We start from the raw sequence: 24,326 nt of genomic DNA on the forward strand, positions 1-24,326 counted from the left end.
CAACTTTCTGATCATCATTCATACTCCCATTTGATGAGGTGAAGAAAACTTGGAAATGAAAGACTTTTTGAAAACAGCATATGTGCATGTACTATAATTTAAAACAAACAAACAAACAAAACCCCCAGTGCTTAAAAATTCTTCCCAGCTGTCATATCTGACAGGGTGCAAATGAAGATTGGAACAATGTTTATTCATTTGTTTTCCCCTGGTGACAGATAAACCCTTGAAGGGGAAGAACTGAGAAACTATGCTGAAGGCTCTCTAATGTTTTTGTAGCTGCAGAGTCAAGTGGTTATAGACATTTGAGCAGCCTTTCCTTCCATTTAAGGCTTTACCTTGATCACTGATCTTGAGATTTGCTTGAATATCGTAATATTCTATTACACCTCTACATGCTACATTAAGGCTTATGTTATTAAAAGGCTGCACTGAATCATCAAACATGGTAATACTTGAGAGAGCACCTCTCTATTATATAATACTGTGGGAGGCTGGCCTCTGCAATTATAAGAATCTGACCACTTGGAGGAGAACATCTTTAAATGCATGTGTACAGAAAAGCAACATAGTGGTATAGATTTCAGGGTTCAGTGCTATTGCCTAGTAAAAGACATCCCTAACTGCTGCTGTCATATCACACAGGGCTAATTTTTTATTCACTTCCAGAAAGAGGAACAGCTAGCTATAGCAAGGTGTATACTGTGCTTTTGTTGCTAAAATACAGGGAAAGCTTTCAGAACATTTTTCCTGTTTACCTATTTGATAAGTTAAATATGTGATTCTTAAAGGACAAGTTCAGGAGAGCTGAAGATAGAAGTACAATTGCCTGAGGAAGGTGCAGGAGGGGAAGGGCAACCAAACCAGAAAGGCACTTCACATACATAATGGAGTGTAGAAAAGTGGGAGTTTGTAGTTGCCTCACAAAAATGGTTCTAAGATGACTTAAAGAGTTCTCAGGAATTGGTACTTAACTGTAATGTTGTTCAAAATTAACCAAAAACAAACAGTTGTGAAAGTTTTCCGATCTTTATACTGGTAATTAGTTGCACTGCAAAGATACAGAGATTCATTTCTGAGCTAATGTCACAAATGGTGTAAAAAAAATAAAAAATATGGTCAGTGCTTGAAAAAAACAGGAGTTGAAGAATGGATTTGTGAATCCCCAGAAGCTCCCGAGTATCCAATACATCAACAAGCACCTAAATATGTAACCAGAATTATGCAAATGCTGAGGAATCAGGAGTTAACTTTGTCTACTTTACCTTTTAACATTTTATTTTTTTTTAGTTTTTTTTTTAGAGGGATTACAACAGACTTCTCCAAAATACTAATACCGTATATTCGACATTATAGTTGGGTAAGAAAAAAAAAAAAAAAAGCAGATATGCTGGCAATCTGATTCTAGTCCTGCTGACTTTTAAATTACTTGGGATAGTTAAGTTGGAACACAGACATTGTTCACTTTAAGTAACGATACCTTGTGAAACTTAATTTTAGTTATTTCTAATGGTAACTGAGGAAATAAATCCTAAGCCATCAGTTTACTAGCAACTTTGCCAATTTTCATTTTGTTAGCAAGCATTAACCAGGGTATTTTCTTTATTTCATAGTCTGAATCAAGTAATGAACAAAAAAGAACAATCAGAGAAAGGGGAAGGGAAAATAAGAGACTGCAAACTACCTCTGAGCTTTTCTCCATTCCACAGTCCTTGACTCCAATGGGAATTTGATATAATATTCTATTAAGATCCTGAAGAAGGAAAATGAGGGCCATATTTTGAACCAGCTCTGATTTTAGATGGTTGCAGAAAAAAGAGAGGTGTTATGAAAATCCGTTCAAATAGAGGACTTCTAGGCAGGGAAGCATCTGAAAATGTTCATTATCATAACTTTATCATCTTTGATCATGGTAAATAGGTATAGACCATAAAGCATAAATCATAATCTGTTAGTAGGTGCAGGGAGAGGCTGAAATGAACTTCTCTGATGTACTATATAATGAAATTATATTTTTGTGACACATATGGCTTTAGAGCATAATGGCACATGAAAGGTAATGATTTATGAGTATCATGCTAGGCATTTTCTAAAGGTTAGCTCATTTAAAGATCATACTTTTGCACAAAGCCTCTTGCAATGAAGTTGCATGTTCTGAATGGGAAAAATTCATTGTCAGATTGTCTTCATTGAGGTCCATGTTTTCTCTCTTTGGGATGCCACTTATAGTTACACCCTTTCTAAAAGGAACAGTCACTAGACACAGTAAAGTATTTGTTTCTACCCAGAGGTCCCTTCCAGCCTTAGTCATTTTCTAATTCTGCGATACCTATAGGCATGAAACTTTTTCCCACAAATCCATATGTCAAAAAGGCACCCCAGAGTTTATCCTAAACTTATATTTTATTCTGCTTTTGTGTTGGCTATATCATTATCTTATTCTGGGAGGCATTCAATGTTTGGATTTTTTATGGCTGTTTTTACTGTTGGAGCAAAAAAGCAGAGAAGGTATAAAACTAGCTAGACAACTCACTGTCAAAACACTTTGGCATTATGCAATGTACTGTTATATTTCTTTAGATCAGCAGTAGATGCCTTTATGAACCAAATATGATAAATAATTACAAAAATAAAATTACTTTGAAATTTTGTACCTTCTACCTTTCCTAAGTGTAAAGTTGGAGCATAAGAGAAATAGAACTATACTTCAGTAAGCAAATTATTCCTGCATCCTACATAAAAATTCTTGCTTTAATGGAGTTTAAGGTCCAGCATACATTCAGTCACTAGTGGACATATAGGTCATATGTAACTATGTGAGAAACTTATAAATTTCTATACTTTGAGGGTTATAATTTGAAACTTTGAAGACATGATTTGTATGTGTGTTGTAGTCTGCATTTTTTTTGATTTTGGTGTATGCTACATGTTTTTGCTTGGATTGCCATTCAGTAGTCACTGTAGGCAAAAAGACCTGGGGCAGAATTAAGGTTAACTGTGATCCTCTGTTATTTTTTAAGCTGACCAGAAAAATGTTTCTAACATTGCTTTTTTTGTTTGTTTGTTTGTTTTTTCTCAACGTGAACTGTTGGGTGAATGTGTCTGGAGCTGTGTTAAGAATGAACTGAGTAAGTTTTTATTATTTTGTTATAATTTTTCATCTTGTTATCTAGACCAGTTCAATATATTTTGTATGCTGGTATTGTCAGTGATAACCAGCACAAGTGCTGAATCATAGATGTTTGGAAGCATAACTGAAAGTTAATGATGGTTTATCCTTCACATAGACATGTTTTCTTCATGATAATTGCTTCATGACTCAAGAGCCTGAGTTTCTAGGAAAATCATGAAAAGTTATCCTAAAATAGTTGACAGTATTGTGCTAGTTGAATCAGTCTGAACCATGTAGAGATAGTAAATAAAGAATTCAGAATGTTCTTCCTCATTTTTTGGTACTGACATGAACTGTATTATATATGTAAGTTTATTTTACATAAGTGATAGAAGGAAATGCATGAGAGAAGAAATGCTGACAGTGTTGGTAGATAGGGATTCTATTTTATTTTCTGCTTTTTGCGAATAATGTTTTTGGAAAGTATTATTCAGCAGTCCCAAGTTTTATATGGATTTTCTGTCTTGTATCAAATGATTGATGTTATTGCATTGATATGGGATATACAGATTTCCTCCATGTCTTCCAGACATGCATACATCTTTAGTTCCCCTGGGACATTTTTTGTTATGTGTGTACCTAAGCAGCTGTATACAGACATAGACTCCTCCCTCTACTCTATGAACCATTCAGACATGGGTCAGCACTCATGAAAGCTGAACAGCCACATACACATGCACTTTTCTTCCCACCTTGCAATGGCTGCTACTGCTGCTGATGTGAAAGGGGAGATAAGAGCTTGGGCTACTTCCCAACCTTTATCTTTGCCCAGCTTTTTCTTGTCTATACACTTGTTTGTCACTTGAAGAATTCCTCAGTACTACTTGGTGACCACAGAAGCTTACAGCCTTCTAAATAAAAAAAAACCACAATGCACAGCAATCCAATGCCACCCTCTTAAGTATGCCAGCAATTAATTTTACCAAAATTTCATGTCAAAAGATTGCTTTTATAGCCTCCTAGTCTCCTTATTCTTCCTTTACTGTTCAGGAACTTGTAAAATTCAATCTCAAAATGCTTTGCCTCTGAGCTTTTCGAGAATTAATACCCCATCTAAGCATACTAACTATGGTATCCTCCATTATCACCCATGAAGATTCCTAGTACAACTCACCTAATCATCGCATATCCTGGTGAGTAGCTATACATTATTTCAGCTTTTGTTTTATTAGCATGAAAAAAATAGATTGTTATAATGTCACCTTTTTCCTCTAATAAACCCAGAGGCAATTCTTCACACCAGCCTGGTTTAGATAAATCATTAGACACCTATAAAAAATTCCCTGTGAAACATTTTTAGTGCTTAGAAGATATATACACTTAGCTCTCCATCTCTGAAGACTTACCATTCCCCATTTCTGAAGACTTATCAGTACTTGCCTGTTAGAAACTAATTTGTTTCTTTTCAGGCCAGTGATAATGATCACCTGCAAAAGCAGAATCAACCAATATAGCCTCTCTCATCTTAGGACAAACATTCTTTTTGTTTTTATGTAAGGGCATGAAAGTACAGCTTGCACATTTACATTTCACCTCTTTGGGTTTTTTGGTTTTTTTTTTTAATCTACTAAGTAATCTACTTACTCCTGAAGGGTAATAATGTACTTTCCAGTAGCAATACTGCTTCTGAAATTTGTCGTTGCCAAAACTCCTTGTATTACGGTCACCTTTGAAAATAATAAATGGGGTAAGTCTCAAGGTCAGTTATTGAAGAATATCTTTGGTATCTCTTTCTCATAACCTACCTTTCAACATAACTATTTTGTGGGGTGTCTGGTTTTGGTTGTTGTTGGTTTGATGTTTGGGTTTTTTGTTTTAGAAAATTGCTTTGGTTTTGTTGTTTCTCTGTTTGTTGGGGGGTTTTGCTGTTGATCAATTCTTTATTTGTTTACCAGCCCATGTCTGAAACTTCATCTTTTTTGCATTAAATAATTTCCCATGAGACATTTATATCAGAGGCCCTGCTCAGATTCAGATGGATTAGCATGGGTGTATTGCATTTATCTGAGGAAAGTGATAAGGCAACAAAAGTAAATTCTCATGTTTGATAAATCCCTGTTGATTTTAGTCCACTTCCCTCCATGTGCAAGTATCTTTTCTTTGTAATTTCATTCCTGAGTTGTTCTGAAGAAGAATCATGCTAGCTGTCTTGTAGTAGCTGAGGCATTTTGCTTTCATTTTTTTCCTCCATACTAACTTCTGGCAGTAAGAATAGAAGTAGGCTTCTTATTTGTTAATCCTAGGTTACAACCAGAATTCTGGAATTATCCCAGTTTGTGAAGTTTATTTCCCTTTAATTTTGTCAAAATAAACTCTCACTTTGACATTTGATTTAGTCATTTCCATTACCCTATCTTTAGATAACTAAATTTATGATATTTTAGACTCCTTAGAAAAGTGCAGTTCAAATATGCTTATGGACATTTGTATTTCTGACTTTGATTTATGTAACTCATTGATCCATTATCCATATATTTATAGATATTTTCATAGAATCATAGAATGGCTTGGGTTTGAAGAGACCTTAAAATCATCTAGTTCTGACCTCCCTGCCATGAGCAGGTGCACCTTCCACTAGACCAGGTTGCCCAAGGCCCCATCCAACCTGGCCTCAAACACTGCCAGAGATGGAGCAGCCACGACTTCTCTAGGCAACATTTTCCAGTGTCTCACCATCCTCACAGTAAAGAATTTCTTCCTAATATCTAAATATCTAAACTCTTTCAGTTTAAAACTGTTCCCCTTTGTCCTACCACTACTTGTTCTTACAAGAAGTCCCTCTACAGCTTTTTTTTTTTCTTTTGTAAGCTCCCTTTAGATACTGGAAGGCTGCTTTAAGGTCTCCCCTGGACCTTCTCCAGACTGAACAAGCCCAGTTCTATAAGCCTGTCTTCTTAGGAGAGATGTTAATAATTCCCATTACATGCCTCCTAAAGTATAGAGGTGATGGCCACGCTGAGAACACATACCAGATCAGTTTCATGATCAATAATTCTACTTTATTACAAGCTACTTTCATAAAGTACAATGAAACAAGAACCTTAGCCCAGGCCCCAAAGCCAATAAACACTAAACCAGCAAATGCTGAGCACAGGTAGTCTGTGACATAATGAAACTCAGACCAAGTGCAACAACTCTGAGAGCCAATAAATCAACATTGTGATGAATGACTTAATCCAAAACAGTGAATGCTTATCACAAATACAATTAGACACACTGTGGTCAGATCTGTCATTATCTCAACCATTCATGCCCCATGTGCACCAGAAAAATACTGTTGTGGTTTTAGGCCCAGCCAGTAACTCAGAACCATGCAGTTGCTTGCTCATACCCTTTCCCTGTCTCCTTTGGGTGGGATGGGGAGGAGAATCAAAAAAATGTAAACCCCATGGGTTAACAATCCAATAAATAAGTATAATACAAAATTACTTCTAATAATAATAATAGTAATGATAAGGGAATTAACAAAGGCAGAGAATATGAAACTAAGCAGGGAAAGGGGAAAAACCCACCAATAAACACAAGTGATGCACAATACAATTGCTCACCACCTGCCAACCGATACCCAGCACAACCTGAGCAGCAATCTGGGGCTTCTGGGTGACTCCTCCCATTTTATATACTGGGCATGGCGTGCTGTGGCATGGAATACCCCTTTGGCAAGTTTGGGTCAGGTGTCCTGTCTCTTCTCCCTTCCAGCATTTTGTGCCCCTCCTCACTGGCAGAGCATGAGATAACTGAAAAGTCCTTGATCAGGGTAAGCACTACTTAGCAACAACTAAAACATCAGTGTGTTATCATCATTGTTCTCAGACTAAAGACAAAACACAGAACTGCACCAGCTACTAGGGAGAAAAAATAACTGTTACAGATGAACCCAGGACAGTATCCCCAGAAAGTGTTTTATTTGTTTGTTTCTTTTTTTACCCAAGGGGAATATTATCTTTATTTAATCAATCATTTTTATGTATGCCACTATCTTTAATCTTGATTCAATTCCATCATTTCTAAACAGTGGATTCTTTCAGCTAGCTTTATCCCATTTATAAATGTCTGTCCTGGGTTCAGCAGTAGCAGTCATGTTTCTCCTTCTTGGTAGCTGGTGCAGTGCAGTGTTTTGACTTTCGGCCTGGGAACAGAACTGATAGCGATGTTTTGGTTTGGCCAAGGACTTTGTGAGACTAATGCTCTGCCAGGGAGGAGGGGAATCCAGGAGGAAGCAGAGACAGGACACCTGACCCAAACTGACCAAAGAAGTATTCCATACCACAGCACGTCATGCCCAGGATGTAACTGGGAGTTAGCCGGAAGGGCTGGGAGACGGCAGGGTTGGAGGAGGTATTGGTCGGTGCTTGGTCGGGCTGAGGGGGGCAAGTTATCGATCGGCTGGTGCTGAGGTGTTGTATTCTCTTCCCTTGTTATTTCCTTTATCATTGTTCTTATTGGTGGTAGCAGTAGTGATTTGTGTTATACCTTAGTTACTAAACTGTTCTTAACCCGTGGGAGTTGCATTCTTTTCTATTCTCCTCTCCGTCCCTCCGGGAGCAGGGGGAGGGCAAGAAAGGGGGGGAAGTGAGCAAACGAGTTACCTGACTGGGTTTAAACCACGACAATGTCTTGTTTTCTACTTCTATTATTCCTATAATAAATGGTTTCACATCTTTCACAACAATTTCTGAAAGCAATTGTTTACCAATGTTAGTAAACATCCATTTGAGTTGTTTCACTTTGGCCTCATCCTTGCTTTCAGCTGGGGTACAGTTAATTTACTGGCTCAAATTTCTTACAAAATTATGCCCATAAAGAAAATAGGGCTATCCTTTCTATTAAAGTTCCTTTCTCCATCTTCACATTCTTTTTCAGGGGATTTCTCTTCTGCTGTGCAGCTTTCAAATTTTAGTAGTCCTTCAAAATCTTCCTCTGCTCTAGCTGTGGAAGCTCTGGATTCTTTTGAATTCATTTGTCATTCAGACTCCATTTGGCATCTCTCTCCCTGTATGCTGCCCAGAATTTCACTCAAGAAATAGCACAGTCTTCAGCTGTAACTTCGGTTCTTCAGTGATATTTATCAAGTAGATAGATCAAGATCTGTGAAATTTATCAGGTAGTAGTTCCTGCAGCTTACAGTATCCACTTCAAGTTAATGTATTTATGATTTTATGATCTCAATGTAGTTATGATCTTCTTTCTTATTACTATTGCTGCAGTCTTCCTCATGTAATCTAGAAGGTTAAAATGAAGAGGGGAAAAAAAAAAGACCCCACTCAGTCACACATTTCTGTGTAAATACATCTTTCTTGGAAGAAACAGTTGTGTAAATATGAAACACTGCTTTACCAGGTAGAAGGTTTTCTTATTAAGTTATCATTGCCTAATTTTTCTCTGAAGCGATAAATGTACGAAGCTTAAGAGTTTCACAAAATGGTATAAGTATTTATAAAAGCTTTTCAGCTTTTTTTTTTTTTTTAAAGCAGGCTGTTGTTAATATGTAATGTCTGCCATGCTGCTGTCTTAAGTTTCTTACTTGGCTTCAATCTTAGGCATTTGTCTAAGATTTAAAAATCTGTTAAGTACTATACCCCATTTTCCTACAGTGATCATAATTACTCTGCCTTATCAGGTAAGTACTACTATCATGTTTCAGTATAGCAGAGAATATTATTGCTACTGCTATCAGCGATTCATTAGTTATCATTTCTAAGACACATGAATAGCTGCCAGTACTTTTTACACCTGCAGTGAGAACAGCAGATCATTTCAAGATACTTCCAGTACAACTGTTAAAAGCCTGTAACAATGAATTGATTTCTGAATACATTACTATAGCTGTAGCTTAATCACTGTGTCCGTAGGTACAGTGGAAAATCTGTTCTTGTGCAACTCATATACGTACTCTCCGCATTGTGCCTTTTCACAGGGGGCTATAGAAAGGTCTTTTCTTGTAGGAAATAAACAACACAACTTCAAATAAAGCAGCCTTGTCCTCCTACTTGTTATTTTGTATCAATGCCGCTGGTATTCCTTGTAATATAAGGACTTGCTGTTCTTAGGTACTTCTGATGCAGAATCACATCAATAATCTCTCTATGGAAATCTCTGTGTGTGCAAAAAAAAAAAAAAATAAAAATACCAGCAGGATTTTCTTTGTGCAGTATGCTACTTATTTTGCACAACTGGCATTTCTGTAAGACCAAAATGATGTCATTTAGCTGAAAATTTTTACTGTGATAGTTTTGCAGTTTCATGTGAGTTTTCTGGCTGCACTTTAGAATGTGAGTTGGTGATATTTTTATATATTCAATAGCATAAATCAATATATTGACACCAGAAAAGCAATTTTTTATCTTAATCCTGTTAGAGACAGCAACTAATTTGTCTGCCATGTGAAACTGATCCTTACTGTGACCATTTCCTAAATCAAGGGAAAAATTTTAAAGGATCTGTGTGCTCTAACTTAGGGGTTTAGATTCATGAACATAAGCAGCACTTCTTTTGCTTTTAAGAAAATATAATAGAAACTAGTGTCAACTTAGTATATTTCTTTATAAATCATGCAACTATTAAGGTATGTGTAGCTTTTATTTTTACCTTTTGCCTCTAATATACTGGGTAATTACAAGTAGTTTTGTGTCTTAAATGGTAGCAAGACAAAAACTTTATAATGCATTGTACTATTAAAGGTTGTGTGTGCAGACCATATATAATGCCTTATAATGCCTCCTCTAGTCTCTGTCTTCTAACCACTGATTTTATTATATAGACTGAAGATTTCCTCATATCTTTATTTTATATGATCGTGCATTATTACACAAACGTTATTGGAACTGTATTGAAAGTATCATTACACAATTTTACTGTGTAGGAAAAGAATGTTTATCTTTGTAGGCAAGCTGTTCACTCAGGATTTTATGCCAAGATTTTTATTAGATAATAGGCAACAAAATATTTGTATATTCTAATTTACAACCTGTGCCAAAGCCTATACTGCTCACCTCTCTGTGAACTGATATTAAGGCATCTTGGCCTGCCTGCCATGGAAGCCTAGCCAAACCTGTAAATTTATCAGGTTTCAGATAAAGTTTAGGTCCCAAATTAAATTTTAGATGGCAATTAAGACCTTTCTCCTGCCTACACTTACGTATATCTGGTGACTTCTCTGTGCATGAAGAGTCATGTGTACTCTTAAGTCAGACTGTTTGAATACATGCATTTTAATACATACTCAATCTTCCCCAGTAGCTAAGCAGAATGGACCACAAATTCTAATGGAAAGTCTTTGCCTATGATTCCTTCTAAAGAGGCCTTCAAAATATATGCATTTCAGAAAAATGGAGTGTAGGCTAGAAGGGCTTGCTTATTTCTGCTAAATTCATTTTTGCTCTCTGAAAAGGTGAGAAGGATGGGTCATAGTTCCTTCTATCCCACTCTGCAGTGGTGCAACAAACTGGACAACTTGAAAAGGGTTCTCACAATCTCTAATATTCTTCCCTAATGTTGGTATGTCTTTGAAGACAATTTTTCTCTATTTTTGTACATGAAGGACTTTGTGTAAGAAGGGAGTTCCTCCTTTCTCACTCAGCAGCTTTGACAGCTGATTGAGGAGCTCAAGTTGAGAAGTTCTGATTGCAAACTGGCAGAATTAGGTTAAGAGCTAAAAGGAATTTTGCAAGAGCTGATTTCAGACAAAAAATGATAAATTCTTTTCCTGTTTTCCCTGAATTGCTCTATGACAAAAATTAATGCCTTGCATGATAATCTCACGTATGTCATGGAGCACCTACAGGAGCCCCTGTATGTCTCCACACATTTTTTACTGTTAACATTCAGTTTTGCACACTTGTTGCATGGTACAGATTGATGAAATCAATGGCAGGAACTTTCCATAAAACCTTTATTTCTGTGATTTATTATTCATTCTTCATTTTAAAAATGACTGATCCTGTTCCTGCAGAATATACCTGCATTTATAGCTTTTCTGTACAGAAATGAAGAATTAGGTCTAATCTATACAAGGGTCTACAAATTTCTGTGGTGTGTACTTATAGAAGTAGAAAAGATTATTTGATCTTATTAAATCTTCTGTTAGAATTTGATATGTTTTGATCTTTGTGAGTTCTTAGATTTAACTGTTTCTGGAGGATCAGCTGAGAAACAGCATGTTTGATTTTTAAATATAGTAATTCATCAGGCAAGATAAGGAGTTGCATATTGCAAGACCATGTTTCAAGGCAGTTGCTTTTCACTCTTGGATACCAGTATTCAGACTAGCAGTACAGCACAGGGGAGTAAGGGCAGGGATCTCAGCCCAGTTCCTTGTTGACAGAAAATAATCTAATCCAATGGCAACACTAGCCATTTCTGCTGTATAGCTGAGTGCATGTATCAGGTGAGAACCAGAATTCAGAGTTTGTTATGTTAAAATGAGTTAAAACATGCAGAAACGTTGGAATTTTTTCACATGTTGTAATGGTTTCTGGGACCCTTAATGCTAAGGAAGTTACTATTACTTTACTTTTCTAAGTACACAGGATTTTTGGGGGGGGATTTTTTTTTTTTTTATATTCTGGATTAAAGGCTGTGCAGAGAGTTGAGCCTGACTGTCATTTGAAATTATTATTCAACTGAATTCAGTACGAGCAGGATCACACCTTTCATGTCACCAGATATTGGTGACTGGAAAAGCTCAGAAAAGTATTTTTCTTAGGTTGAAAGGAGCAGGGATAGTCTATGATATTTTGTATTGAAATTTCTATTACATCAGAATGACAGAGCACATGAAGTATTTCAAGGAGAAAAAGGAAGAAATATAATGTCAGGTAATACTGGATCTAAAAAAAAAAAAAAAAGCCAAATACAAAATGTGCATGATATAAGGACACGTTGAAATCCTAAATTTTTCTGGAGTTTTAACGAATAGTTCTGTTAACAGTCTTTGTAAACTAAGTAAATCTTAGAATTTCTCATAAATCTCAGCTACTTCTAAAAAATTACTTTCTTTTGACAGCTATGTTACTGTAAAGGAATCATGTTGAATATATGCAATGTAATATTGGGATATAAACTTCAGAAAAAAAAAAAAGAGAGATAAGAGGATCCAGAAATATAATCTTCTTGTAATCCTGTATTAATCCGTTCTGTACTGCTAAGGTTTTTATTTGAGCGTGGAGCTCACAAAGACTCTGGCAGCAGCAAAAAAAAAAGAGAAAGAAAATGAAAAGTCTTCTGTATATAAATCCCCAGAGCTACACCTATGAAGAATTTTTGCAATCTGCAAAGAAAGGAACAGCCCCAGGAACTAATCTCTTATTGCATGGATTTCTCTTTTTGTCCTGACCTTGGCTCTTCCACAGCCCCACTAAGTGTGCCTCTGCCTCGTGACGAGTTCAACGCTATCACTGGCTCTCTGGGCATGCCTTTTCAGCACCAGCTTGCTGTTTAACTAATCCCTCACCGATATCACTCAAATGCTGAAAGGAGGTTTAGTTTCACTATCAGTTATACCTGCAGAGATGATGAATCAATTGATTTTGTAGCATGTAATGATAATGCTAATGTTTCATTATCAGTGGTGTGATTAGTGAACTTCACCTTAGGGTCTGATGTAAGCACAGTGTTTGCTTGGAGCTTCAGCCCACCTTAAAAGCTAAGAATGCCAAAAATATGTCTGCTTCCAGGCATTTCTCTACAAACTGGATTAAAGAAGGTTAGCAAGGGAGAAAAATCTGTTTTTTTTTCTTCTGGAGTTCAAATCAATAACAATTTCAATATCATAAATGAACTGAGAGTAAATCTCATAATGTGTAAAGCTGGGAAGCTGTTCCTAAGGGTAGGTAATAATCTGATTTTCACAGTCTGTCTCCCTCACCATTATGGACTGTAATGCTAAATACTACTAGTGGCATTATTTCTACTACTTTTATACACAAAGCATCTATTTATTAGACCAGATAATGCAAAAGCACATCTAGAAACTGAAATACATGAGTGGACAGCTTTGGTAACAGCTAGCTTTACAGCAGTACTAAATTCGGGGTACTGAGCATTTTTTTTGCATGCTTTACATTGCTTATTCACGTTTGGTTTTCAGCATTTTTAGGTTTCCTTAAAAATACTTCTTGGATTATTTTTTCTCTCCGAGAAGGAAATAGTTCTTTCATCTATGGGAAAGCAGGCTGCTGCAGTTCTTGGGCCGCTCCTCCATCTTGTCAGGGCAGCCTGCCATCTTGAATTTTGCAAAGGAGCTGTGTTCACAAATCCCACATTTCCTGTGTGCTTAAGTTAACACCATCTCTCCATCCCCTCTTCTATTACTGTTTTTTACTCCTTCAAGAAGACAGAAGATGCAGAGAAATTCTGCTTGTATCAGGCTGTATTCTACTGTATTTCTGCCTTCACAAGTGACTGTTCTGCCAATCTACTAGGTAATATTGATCAGCTCAGAAATTCTTCATTTTCTATACCATGAACCACTGGTGGTATTTGCCACAGTACAATACTATGTGTGCCATCACGTGATGTCAAAACTATCAATTATAAAGGAATTTTTACATCCAAAACACTTATTAAATATGCAGATTTACATGTTACATTTTTGTGCCTTTCCTTGCTGTTGCTGGCAAGCTTTTATTTAAATGATCTCTGTGTTTGTTGATACTATTCTCTTATTAACACTCTGTGCTCCTCTTAATCTTTTACCATCAGGTTTTGATGTTTGCTCAAGAGCACTACGCTGCATTATTCTCCAGGCTTCACAGGTAAAGGCTGTGGAAGATTTCTCAGCTAATACTTTTCTCCTGTAGCCCTATTTTTTCAATTTGCTAAGAGCTGGCATTATACATTCAGGGTTTTGACATTTTTAGGGTAATTTTTCCTGCTGTACATTTTTAGAGCTTGGCAAAAAATGCTGCATTTCTAAAATTATCCTTTTGCTGCTTGCTGTTCACTGACTGATCTTTTTGTTAGTTTTTTTAAGAACCTTTCTGTGTTTGATATTTGCATTTATTATCCTTTCTTTGGATCTTTTGTATTCTACAGTTTTCTTGGTTACTGGGGTTTAGCTGACCCTATGAATTTAGAACTTTAATGAATAAGTTAATCGTACTATGAACTTTATATATATTAGCAAGCAAACACATTATTTTCCAGAATTGAGTGATTGCTGTTGCATAGAATAGAAATGGGGTGCATAACTTGAATCACAAAACTTCTCCTAATCCTTGCTACACCTTATTCATGTAGACCTCACTGCATAAGAAAACAAAGTGTGGTCCTACAGCTGCAACACATTCTATGATCATGAACACTGGCAGCATTTTCTCATTTATCTAATTTTAGGAGGTCAGAAATTTCTGTGTGTTGATGGACTGTGTGTGATTCTTAGTTCAGTAGTATTACCTCATTTTGATAACTATTTTTATAACTGCATTGTGTCCAGGACTACATTAAATATTTTAATTGCAGCAGACTTTAACAACAACAGCAAAAAAGATAAATAAATCCTTTAATATATTTCCTTGTCCAGCCTATTTCTAAAGATTACTAGCTTACATATCTCATTTGTACACAGCTCATTTTAGTTTTAAAATAATTATCCTTTATAAATGTTAGCAGAAATTGCAGTATCGTGAAAAAAAAAAAAGTAGTATGTATGCATAAAAGCTTGTTTTCATTCAGTTTCTGTTCATCTTCATCCCAACAATGACTTTATGAAACCAGTGACTTCATGAAACCAGTGACTTCTCATAAAGCAGTAGAGAAAACAGGCGTTCAAACAGATGGGCTTAATAAAGATTCCGCAGTATATCTGCCACAAATGGTTGAGCACAACTACTGAAGTAGGACTAAGATATGACTGAGAATGAAGAACTTCCAAATGCTTTGTGCTCTCAGTGAAGAAATTTTAGATTAAAAGACAAAGGTTGTGGTGTAAATGTACATAGATCAAATAGAACACATAATGGAACCTTGCTATATAAAAGGAAAAATCCACTTTCATCCAGAGTAATAAAATTGCAGTATGCTGCAGAGGGAAATTGGCAAAACTTGTATTGTTTTTTTTTAACTTAGTTCCCCTCCTAGTCGAGATACGGTTTCTGTCTTTTGACTCAAATGATTTTAAAAAGCCCAAATGATTTAGAGTTTCACAAAAAATAATGTTATTAAAGCTTTAAATTTTCATAAGTACTCCTTTTATGAATTTTTGTGCAAGGTGGAAAGAAGTTGCTCTTATCATCCATTCTCTGCTATAGACTTCTTTCTTCCCAATAGAGAACAGAAAAATTGAAAGAAATTTTTATAGCACTGTGTTTGGAAGGACACATCACTACAGATAAACAGTTACAGAATAAAAAAGTATCATAATGAATGTAGTATGTATTTTTTTACGTTACAACAACTTGCTGACAGAATTAAGTCTAAACTGTCTTGTTGCCTAAAACCTAGAGAAAGATGACATTCAGCTCATCTGCACACTCAGTATTGGCCATGTTCCTGATGCTTCATGGACTTCCATTGTGAGAGAATTTGAGGAGAATCGTCATGTACATTTAGTCTCTATATTTTGATGAAGAGTTCTTCACTTTCCAGGAGAATTGCAAAACCACACTTCAGTATACCCCTGACTTGATTTTGGTTCTAGGTAATATTAGGTAGGGTTTTGCTTTCTCTGTATTGAATTTTGAGATATAACTGGAAGTGTTGTCTTCTTCCAGAAAGACATTAATTCCCTTTGTCTGTGAAACTTCCATAATGGTCATATCTCCTTGAAAACTGGTAACAAGGTTTTGCATAGAGAAATAGGTTCCTAGTGAAACCCTGAATATTTTGGCCATGAATAATTTGTCAGATCCCCTTTTTTAGCTATTCCAGTGTTTTTGTTTAGAAACATTCAATTTAAGCATCTGATTTGAAAATTTTAACCGTTTTTAAAAATACATTCAGTATGAGACCTGTTATTTCCTCAGGTAGATTGTCTTTAAAAATTTAAATCTTCTGTTGATATGATACGTAACTGCCTAGTCTCAGTTCCCCAAATTAGTTTATTTTGGGAAGAACTTTTATTGACAAAAATTGTCAATTGTTGCAGTAAGGATGCTTTCGTAGAAAAGTCTGTTTGGTCTTTATTTTTAAATTAAGGTGTCTGCTGCCTATAAAACCTGAAGAAAAAAAAAAAAAAAGAAAAGGGTATTCTTGCTCTGATCAAAGTCTCACGACCTTGTATTTCATGAAGTTCCGTGAATCTTGAATCTACATTTCCCTTTTCCCTTGTAGTTTAGCTGGTTTTTGGAGGCCATCTTGCTGAAAAGGGCTGTTGTGAAGAAGCCCCAGAAGCAGCTTTCTCTGCCTTCGCTTGGGCAGAGTGGCTAAGATCTGAGGCTCCCGAGCTTGTCCCCTATCTGAGCTAGACTGCAGTAATAATAATGCTGCCTTTGTACCCCATTTCATACCCCCTGATACTGATATGCATCCCAACCTGCTGACTTGGCTTTCTATTTTTTTTGGGCCTGCTTCATCGCTATGGACTTGCTGGGTGCTTGGTGGGCTCTCAGCTGCTCCTGATTCTGACTTGATTTCTTGGCTCCTTGTTCAGAAGGCTGCTTTCTTTTCCTCCTTTGTGACACTCAGCTCCCAGCTCACCTTCCTTTACAGGGCAATCTACCCTTGCTGCTTCCTGAAAATGCTAAAGGAAAAAAATCATAGTACTCTCTAAATCTGCTTATCTGAATTACTTTGGGAAAGTTTCCGCTGTTTGTTACTGTCACCCAGTTACTGAATCTGTCCACTTGTAGTGACCTTGAAGCTGCACAAGCAAATACTTGCAGGTACTTATGTTCTCACTATTCCCTGCTTCCCCATCACTGCATCCATCATGAAAGTGCATGTTTCTTCACATTAATGGTTATTTGATTAGCAGCAAATTGAAGTTATCTGAATGATTTCTCAGTGGCAATGATTTAGCTATAGCTCAATGTTAACACTGGGGTGAAACACAGACAGATGGACCATAGAGGCTGCAGAGCTAGTTCTTGAAGAACGATTAGAAGGTATGATCGCTACACTCAACTTTCTGGTTGTGCAAGAAAATGTACAATTAAAAAGGCTTTTTTTTTTTTTCATACTCTTGACTGATTTGAGTTTTCCTGAGTGAAGACACAATGTTACTTAAAAAGAACTCAACAAGAAAAACGAAAATTCATAAATAAAACATAGAGAAAGAGACAGCTTCATTCCCTCCAAACATGTCATCAGACATTTAAAATAACTGTCTTTGAGACAGGAGATATTTTAAGAAAAGTATGCATTTCTCCATTCTCAAGACATTAGATTTTAAATATTTTGTCTTTGCCATTAATATCTATTTTATATGTCTTCATAAAAGCTGTTTAAAACATTTATCGAATTGAAGGACAGGCAAATAACTTGTATTCATTCTACAAGCTAGAGTGACTATATGTGTTCATCTGCATAATACAGAAGCATTAAAAAACAAAATTAAGATTGTATAGCTATTAGTAACGGGTGAATACAGGACCAAAGTACTTACAGGCACTTTACAGAGGAAGAATTACTACATTCTTGAGTGTAGCTGAATGGAATAATAAAAGGGAGCTCTTGCTAGAATTATACCTACAAATAGTTCTCTTTACTGTCAGCTTATACTTACAGAAAAAAAAAAAAAAAGAAAAAAGAAGAAAAAATCCAAAGAGGTTCACGCAGTGCAATATGAAACACAGCCAGATAAGGTCAGGATTGCTAGTGTTGAGTGATGAGACTGGTGCGAAAGCACTGGTCCTTGAAACCTTGTGTGATCATTATAAAAGCTGCACACAAATATACCAAAATCCTACCAGCTTTTGTTGCCAAAGGCAGGTGGGTAAGCAGGGCAGAGAGCAGGGCAACAAAGGAACCCCAAGAGAATTTTAGGAGGGAAGCAAAGGCCTTTTAAATCTTGCCATGGCATTGATCAACAGAGAGGGGATGCTTTGAAAATCAGTTCTATTGAACACAGCAAAGCATGATTTATCACTGGCTTTTGTTACTTACTCCTGGGGTTGTCTGGTAATCCAACATTCCAAGAAAGAACTGCAGGTAAACTACAGAGAATCCCTCTGCTAGTTTTGCTAGCAGTGAAGGGCACAATTGTGACATAATACATGCAGAAAGATAACAGTACTGAAATCAAGATGATAGAAAGATTAATGTGTTAAACATTTCAAGTTACCACAGGATGAAGTGTAAATATGCCAAAAAGATAAATTTACTTAAATAAGTATGGTGAGCAACAGACTTAGTGTCTATTTAAACCTACGAGTAAGCAAGGAAGAATGGGAATACAGCATCAAGATCTGTACTAGCCCCGCTCTGAAGTTGCCTGGGAACCCACAGAAATGTGAAGCAGGGTCCATCTCTCTGTGGTAACTGCACCCTCTCTGTTCTATCATCAGCTTTCTGATTAACTCTGTTTTAAGATGCATGCTCCATGGTTCATATGCCATAGTACACGTGATGTGAGTGAAATCATTCACAAATCTTACTTAACAATATCTCGAACTCAAAAGGTTGAGAGGAACATATTTCTGTGTTTTAAGGGTAGCATAGAAAATATCCAAGTATCTTTTCTTTTTAAATCTGAAAACCAGTTAATACACCCTGAAGACAGATATTAATATATCAATATGTCAGCTTTTGCTGAGGATAAACAGAATTATGAGAATAAACAGAATCAAATAGGTGAAAAAAAAGGTTCTGAAATTCAGACAAGTTATTAATACTGAAAAAAAAAAATGTCTGAAGCAGCTTACTGTATTTTTCACTTTCTTCTTACTTGTTTGACTTCACAGGACTAGGGAGAAAACATGAATTTATGTTCATTTTCCGAGGCCTTGCATTTGCTGATTATATTAAAGTGAGCTAAGTAGCTTTAAGTTAGTGAACTATCTGTTGATCCTGAACTATTTAACTATACCCTGCTGTGTAAAATGACTAAACATAATTAAGTGTAAAACAAGTAAGTAGACATTTATTATTGTCGTGGTTTAAACCCAGTCAGGCAACTTGTTCACTCACTGCCAGTGAATGGTGCCGGGCTGACAACAGTCGAGGCACCCCCCCCCCCACCGGGGCTCTCCCCTTCCCCGCTCCCGGAGGAACGGGGAGGAGGATCAAAAGGGTGCAACTCCTATGGGTTGAGACAAGAACAGTCCAGCAACCAATGCACAACACAAATCACCACCGCTACTACCAACTACAACAATGATAAAAGAACAAGGGAAGATAATACGATACCACCGGCCAAGAAACAAGTCCCACCCAGAAGCCCGTGTCCTTCTGGGTAACTCCCAGTTACCCCCCACCCAGGGCATGACGTGCTGTGGTATGGAATACCTCCTTGGCTAGCCCGGGTCAGGCGCCCCATCTCTGCTTCCTCCCGGCTTCCCCTCCTCCCTGGCAGAGCATGAGCCTCACAAAGTCCTTGGTCAGGGTAAACATCACTTAGCAACAACCGAAAACATCGGTATCACCAACACTGTTCTCAGGCTGGAAGTCAAAACACAGCACTGCAACAGCTACCACAAAGGAGAAACATGACTGCTACTGCTGAACCCAGGACAGTTATGTATTGATTGCTTTAGTCTGTATTGACTACAGAAGACTGAAACTGTTCTGGCATTGTGAAAAGTATGAAGGGATGGGTTGGTAAAAGGTTGTGTAAATGAATGTTATATTTTTTTTAAAAAGAAAAAGTCTTTTTAATGAAGAAAATGCTTTGATTGTACATATGACTCTTCAAACAAAGCCTGTGTTTTTCAGGTAATGGGCCCATGACCTCAAGCATTAAACACTGCTGCTTCTTTCTTTGGTTCCTCATATCTGCTTGCAGGTGTTACCTGTATTTGATTGTTTATGGAGAGAAAAAAAAAACATATATGAACAAGAATACACATGCAGGGGTTATTTTTTGTTGAAGAGATATTGGTAATTGCTTTTGTTAGCCCTGGTTTTACACTGAGCTCTATACAAGGTATCATCTCATCAAAGCAAAGAAACTGAGAAGGAAATCTAATTTCTAAAGCTTGAGTGAGCAGTCATTTGCCTTTGAAGATTACTTACACCATAAAGTTTAGGTGCCAGTAATAGAGGCAGTGACTTAATTATAAATAAAGGGGGCAAATAGAATACTTCTCATTATAAATGTCACTGAGATGTGTTGTGAGTAGTACAGAACATCACATGCTTTTCATATACATGAACCCTTCTGGAGAGATTGCATCTGAAGAGCTGTCAAAGCTTAGGTAAATTCAAAGTCAATAGTTTTTGTCATAAACTCGGTAGCATTATTTTTCCATACTTAAATTTTCTGTGGAGAAATGTATGACGTCTTTATTGGACATAGGGAAAGTACTCTTTCTGATTGCAGCTTTTGACAATGGTCTAAACTGAGTGGGCAAAGGGTAGCTGCATTTTGATGGTGAGCTTACACAGATATTAGATGATAAAGCTATCCAAAAATAGTTGTTCTGAGTTAATTAAATTCAGGTACTTGGAAGAAGTTTATTTGCAAAATTTTAGGAGACTACCTTGCTCTAATAATACACATTTTGAAGAAATGGTCCTCAAATTGCCTCGTTCATTCAGCAAGTAAGTAACTACTTTTATCTGCCCATAGGGTGAGAGTAAGGAACAGGTCATGTAAGAAACTTGAGTGAGCCTGTTAGATGGGTGGCATGCTGTATCTGCCTAGCTTTTGGAGGAGAGCAGCAAGTAACATGGATCCTGCAACTGGGGCCACTACATGGGCTTTGGGTAGTCAGAGGTGCTTTTACTATGATGGCTGTCAGTAGGGCTGTGCTTAGGAGGAGAATGGTTCGGGGGTGGGAGGTAGGGGGTGAGTTTTAGGATGGGGAGGCCTATATAATAATTTACTATATATTTTTGTTGTATTTACTGAATAACGAGTGAACTTCAGATAAAATGTACCTCAGCCTACATAATGAGTTTCAAAACCACTGGTCACTCTTAAAGCTAAGGACTCAAATACATCAGTATGACTTAAACGTTCCAAAGACCAGAGAAGGGGGCAGGTTGATTAAATTTAGACTTTAGTAAGGGACAAATATTTGACTTTAAAGTTAGATTTTCAGTTTTCAAATTTCTTTAGTAAAATCACTTTGTTGGGGACAGGGTATGATAATACATTTTGATTTAAAATGGACTTAATTTAGGTTTAATTTCTTTGATCATGTTTTTGGCTATTTAGAAAATCTGAACATAAGCTATAGTTAAACAGATGATTTAATCTCCTTGCTGAAGGAGATAGAGTTTCCATTGTTGCTCAGTCCAGACTCCTCTGATAGTGCTGCTGAAGACTTTGGGTAAAAATGAGATAATAATGGACTGATTGTTGAGATCAGTCCATTATTGAGATAGATTGAGTTCCCCCTTGTTGTGACAATATGAAGTGACTGTCCTACCAAATTTATTGTTTCTGCAGTTAAAAAATGTTCCTCTCAATTCAAAAAAGTCATTATTGCTCCTTAGATAATTTTCCAAAAAACCCCACCATTTTTAGGATGGTCACTCCAAGACAAATAAAATAAAAAAGTAAATAGAGAAAAACTCCTTCCTTTGCTTTCCCTTCAGAATACTTTCCAGAAAATCACAAGAGGGTTTGTTTACCATTACAAATTGTATCTGTAGCAAAGACTAACAAAGGTATCTAGTAACATCAAAAATACCCAGAGTTTATTTTAGTTTTTTTTTTTTTTTTCAGTTCTGCTCCCATTCTGCATTGAAGTGAGGTATTCAGTCACACTTTTTGACTTTCTGATTAACAGGTGAGATAGCTACTGTGTTCTCATTGATTTTGTTCTATGATGTTGGAGCCTGATTGAGAGGCTTACCTATTAGTTCCTTTTGTTTAGGCGCCTTGAAACCACAACCAGTCAACATAATTCAGACAGGATATTAAGCCTCAATACACGTGGTTAAATCAAAGTCTGGTCCTGATTTTGAGTATAGTATATACATTCATGTAGCAAATTGTAGGTGGACTTGCTTTGAACTCTTGTTAGTAAGGTAAAGTCTATTTCACCATAAAATCACTGTTGTATTATATTCATTACCTATAAACTTGCAAAATAATGATTTAGTTTTCTAATTTAATTAGTTACGAGAGACATAATTTTACTGATAAATTTGAACATTTGGCTGTGCAATAACAAGGATTAGATTTTTTTTTTTTTTAATTATGTTTTGCTAGCCAAAATTTGGCAGCTTCCTTTTGAGGTAATTTAAGTCACAGGTTCTTATACAGCCCTCTGAAGGCATTTAGTTACTGAATGTTAGGTATAGAGATATCTGAGTTATAGTACTAGCGGTCATTACTAGCTTGACTTTGATTTTGTTGTTGCTGACCTTGCTGTGTGAAAAAAAAAAAATATACTGTATAGCTACATATATGTACACTTGTGTGTATTCAAACATGAAACCTCTCCCTCTTCCATCAGTCTGCAGTAGTGGGGACAATCTACATTTTTGTATGTCTCTTGTGTGTGAGTATGTAAAACCAAATTTTCATGAAACAAAATTTAAATTCTATCTTCATCTAAAAAATATTATTCCTACTATTTCTTAAACATCCTTGACCTCAAAAAAACTCCATAATTGTTCTCTAATACTAAATGCTATGTTGACGTAAGATTTTTAAACAGTTTATTTTTTGTCAGAATATTCTAGCTCAGTGCATTTTCCAGCAGGTTTTCCTGACATATGACACTACAAGACCCAAAAGGAAAAGAAAACCTGGTGACTGCAACAGGAACACAGAAAAATAAAAGACAGGGGAAATTGTTAATTTGTGAGAGGGAGGTGGAAAATAAGTCACAAAGAAAAACAACAGCAGCAATTAGAAAGCTGTGGGAAGAGATCTGAAGGAAGAATCAGAGAAAGAACAGGCACCATGGCTAACATAATTTAAAAGAGAATTAATCTAGTTCACAAGCATCTAAATGCTTACTTAGAGATAATTCTGTAAGTGGCATATATTTTTGTTGGAAAGGAGTTAGTTTGTAAACTTTAGATTTAGATGAGGTATCCAGGAGGCAGCCAGCGGGCCAGAAGCATGGAAAATGTCTAGCATCATGTGAGATACTCATACCTCATGCCTTCCTTTATGTGGCTAGTGTCCCTACATTACAAGTGGTGAGAAGGGAGGCTTCATCCAGACTGTGATATAGAATAAGGATCTCGCTCTAGAAGTGCTCACCTCTTCAGTGACCAGAAATTGTCACTTGTCTTTCAGAGGTAGGCTGACTGAAGGCTGAAAATGTAATTCCAAGCTCTATCATACTGAAAGTGCTTAAGATCCATTACTATTCAGTGGATTTGGGCTAACACATTCTTTCTTTCTTACAAGGGTTTCTAGTAACTGAAGCATGATTCTAAGTGAAATAATTTGGAGAATTTATATACTTTGTAGGTATTTTAGCTATATCATAATGACTTTTTTGTCTATATTTCACTGGCGATCAACAATTGCCTTCCAAGTTGTTATTTCAAGTAGTTTAGAACCACAGTAGCTCATCTGTGTCACCTTAAGTGATTTATGGCAATTTGAGCAATGGTAAACTGATAAACTCATGGGCATTCTTACTAATCATGTACATCTTCAAGATCTCTGGCTGTGCTTGATAATGTCAGTGTTCCCTTTGGAGAAAGGTAAGCAGTCACATCTCACACATTCCTTACCCTGCAGGGCCCTACTGCTTAGTTGTATGAGCATACTGGTCTAGGTGAGAGAAGGCTGTGAGAGTGAATGGGTGATAAGTGTTCCAGGTAAGACTCCCTTAGGTGGGAATGTCCATGGCTAAGGGAGTGGGGGCGGACTGGGACTAAAACCCATGCAGGATGCAATACGTGTAGTTTCTGGGCATACTTAATGTGTCCTAGCCCTTTGCTGATTTACTAGATGCTGAAGTTTGGTTACTCTTTGAGACTAACGGAAGTAAGGTAGGGTGAAAGAAGAGGCAAGCTTGTATATGACTTGTGAGGCAATGTAACTGGTTGCATCTGGTCAGAAAGAATTCAACCAATATGAAATGACAACAAAAATTACATATTGATTTGTTAACAACAGTGATGTAGTAATCTTACTTGC

This window comes from Pezoporus flaviventris, unplaced genomic scaffold (genome assembly GCF_033815535.1).
Source record: "Pezoporus flaviventris isolate CSIRO_AGI_PZ_B2104156 unplaced genomic scaffold, CSIRO_AGI_Pfla_v1 ptg000007l, whole genome shotgun sequence".
In the NCBI taxonomy this organism is placed as follows: domain Eukaryota; kingdom Metazoa; phylum Chordata; class Aves; order Psittaciformes; family Psittacidae; genus Pezoporus; species Pezoporus flaviventris.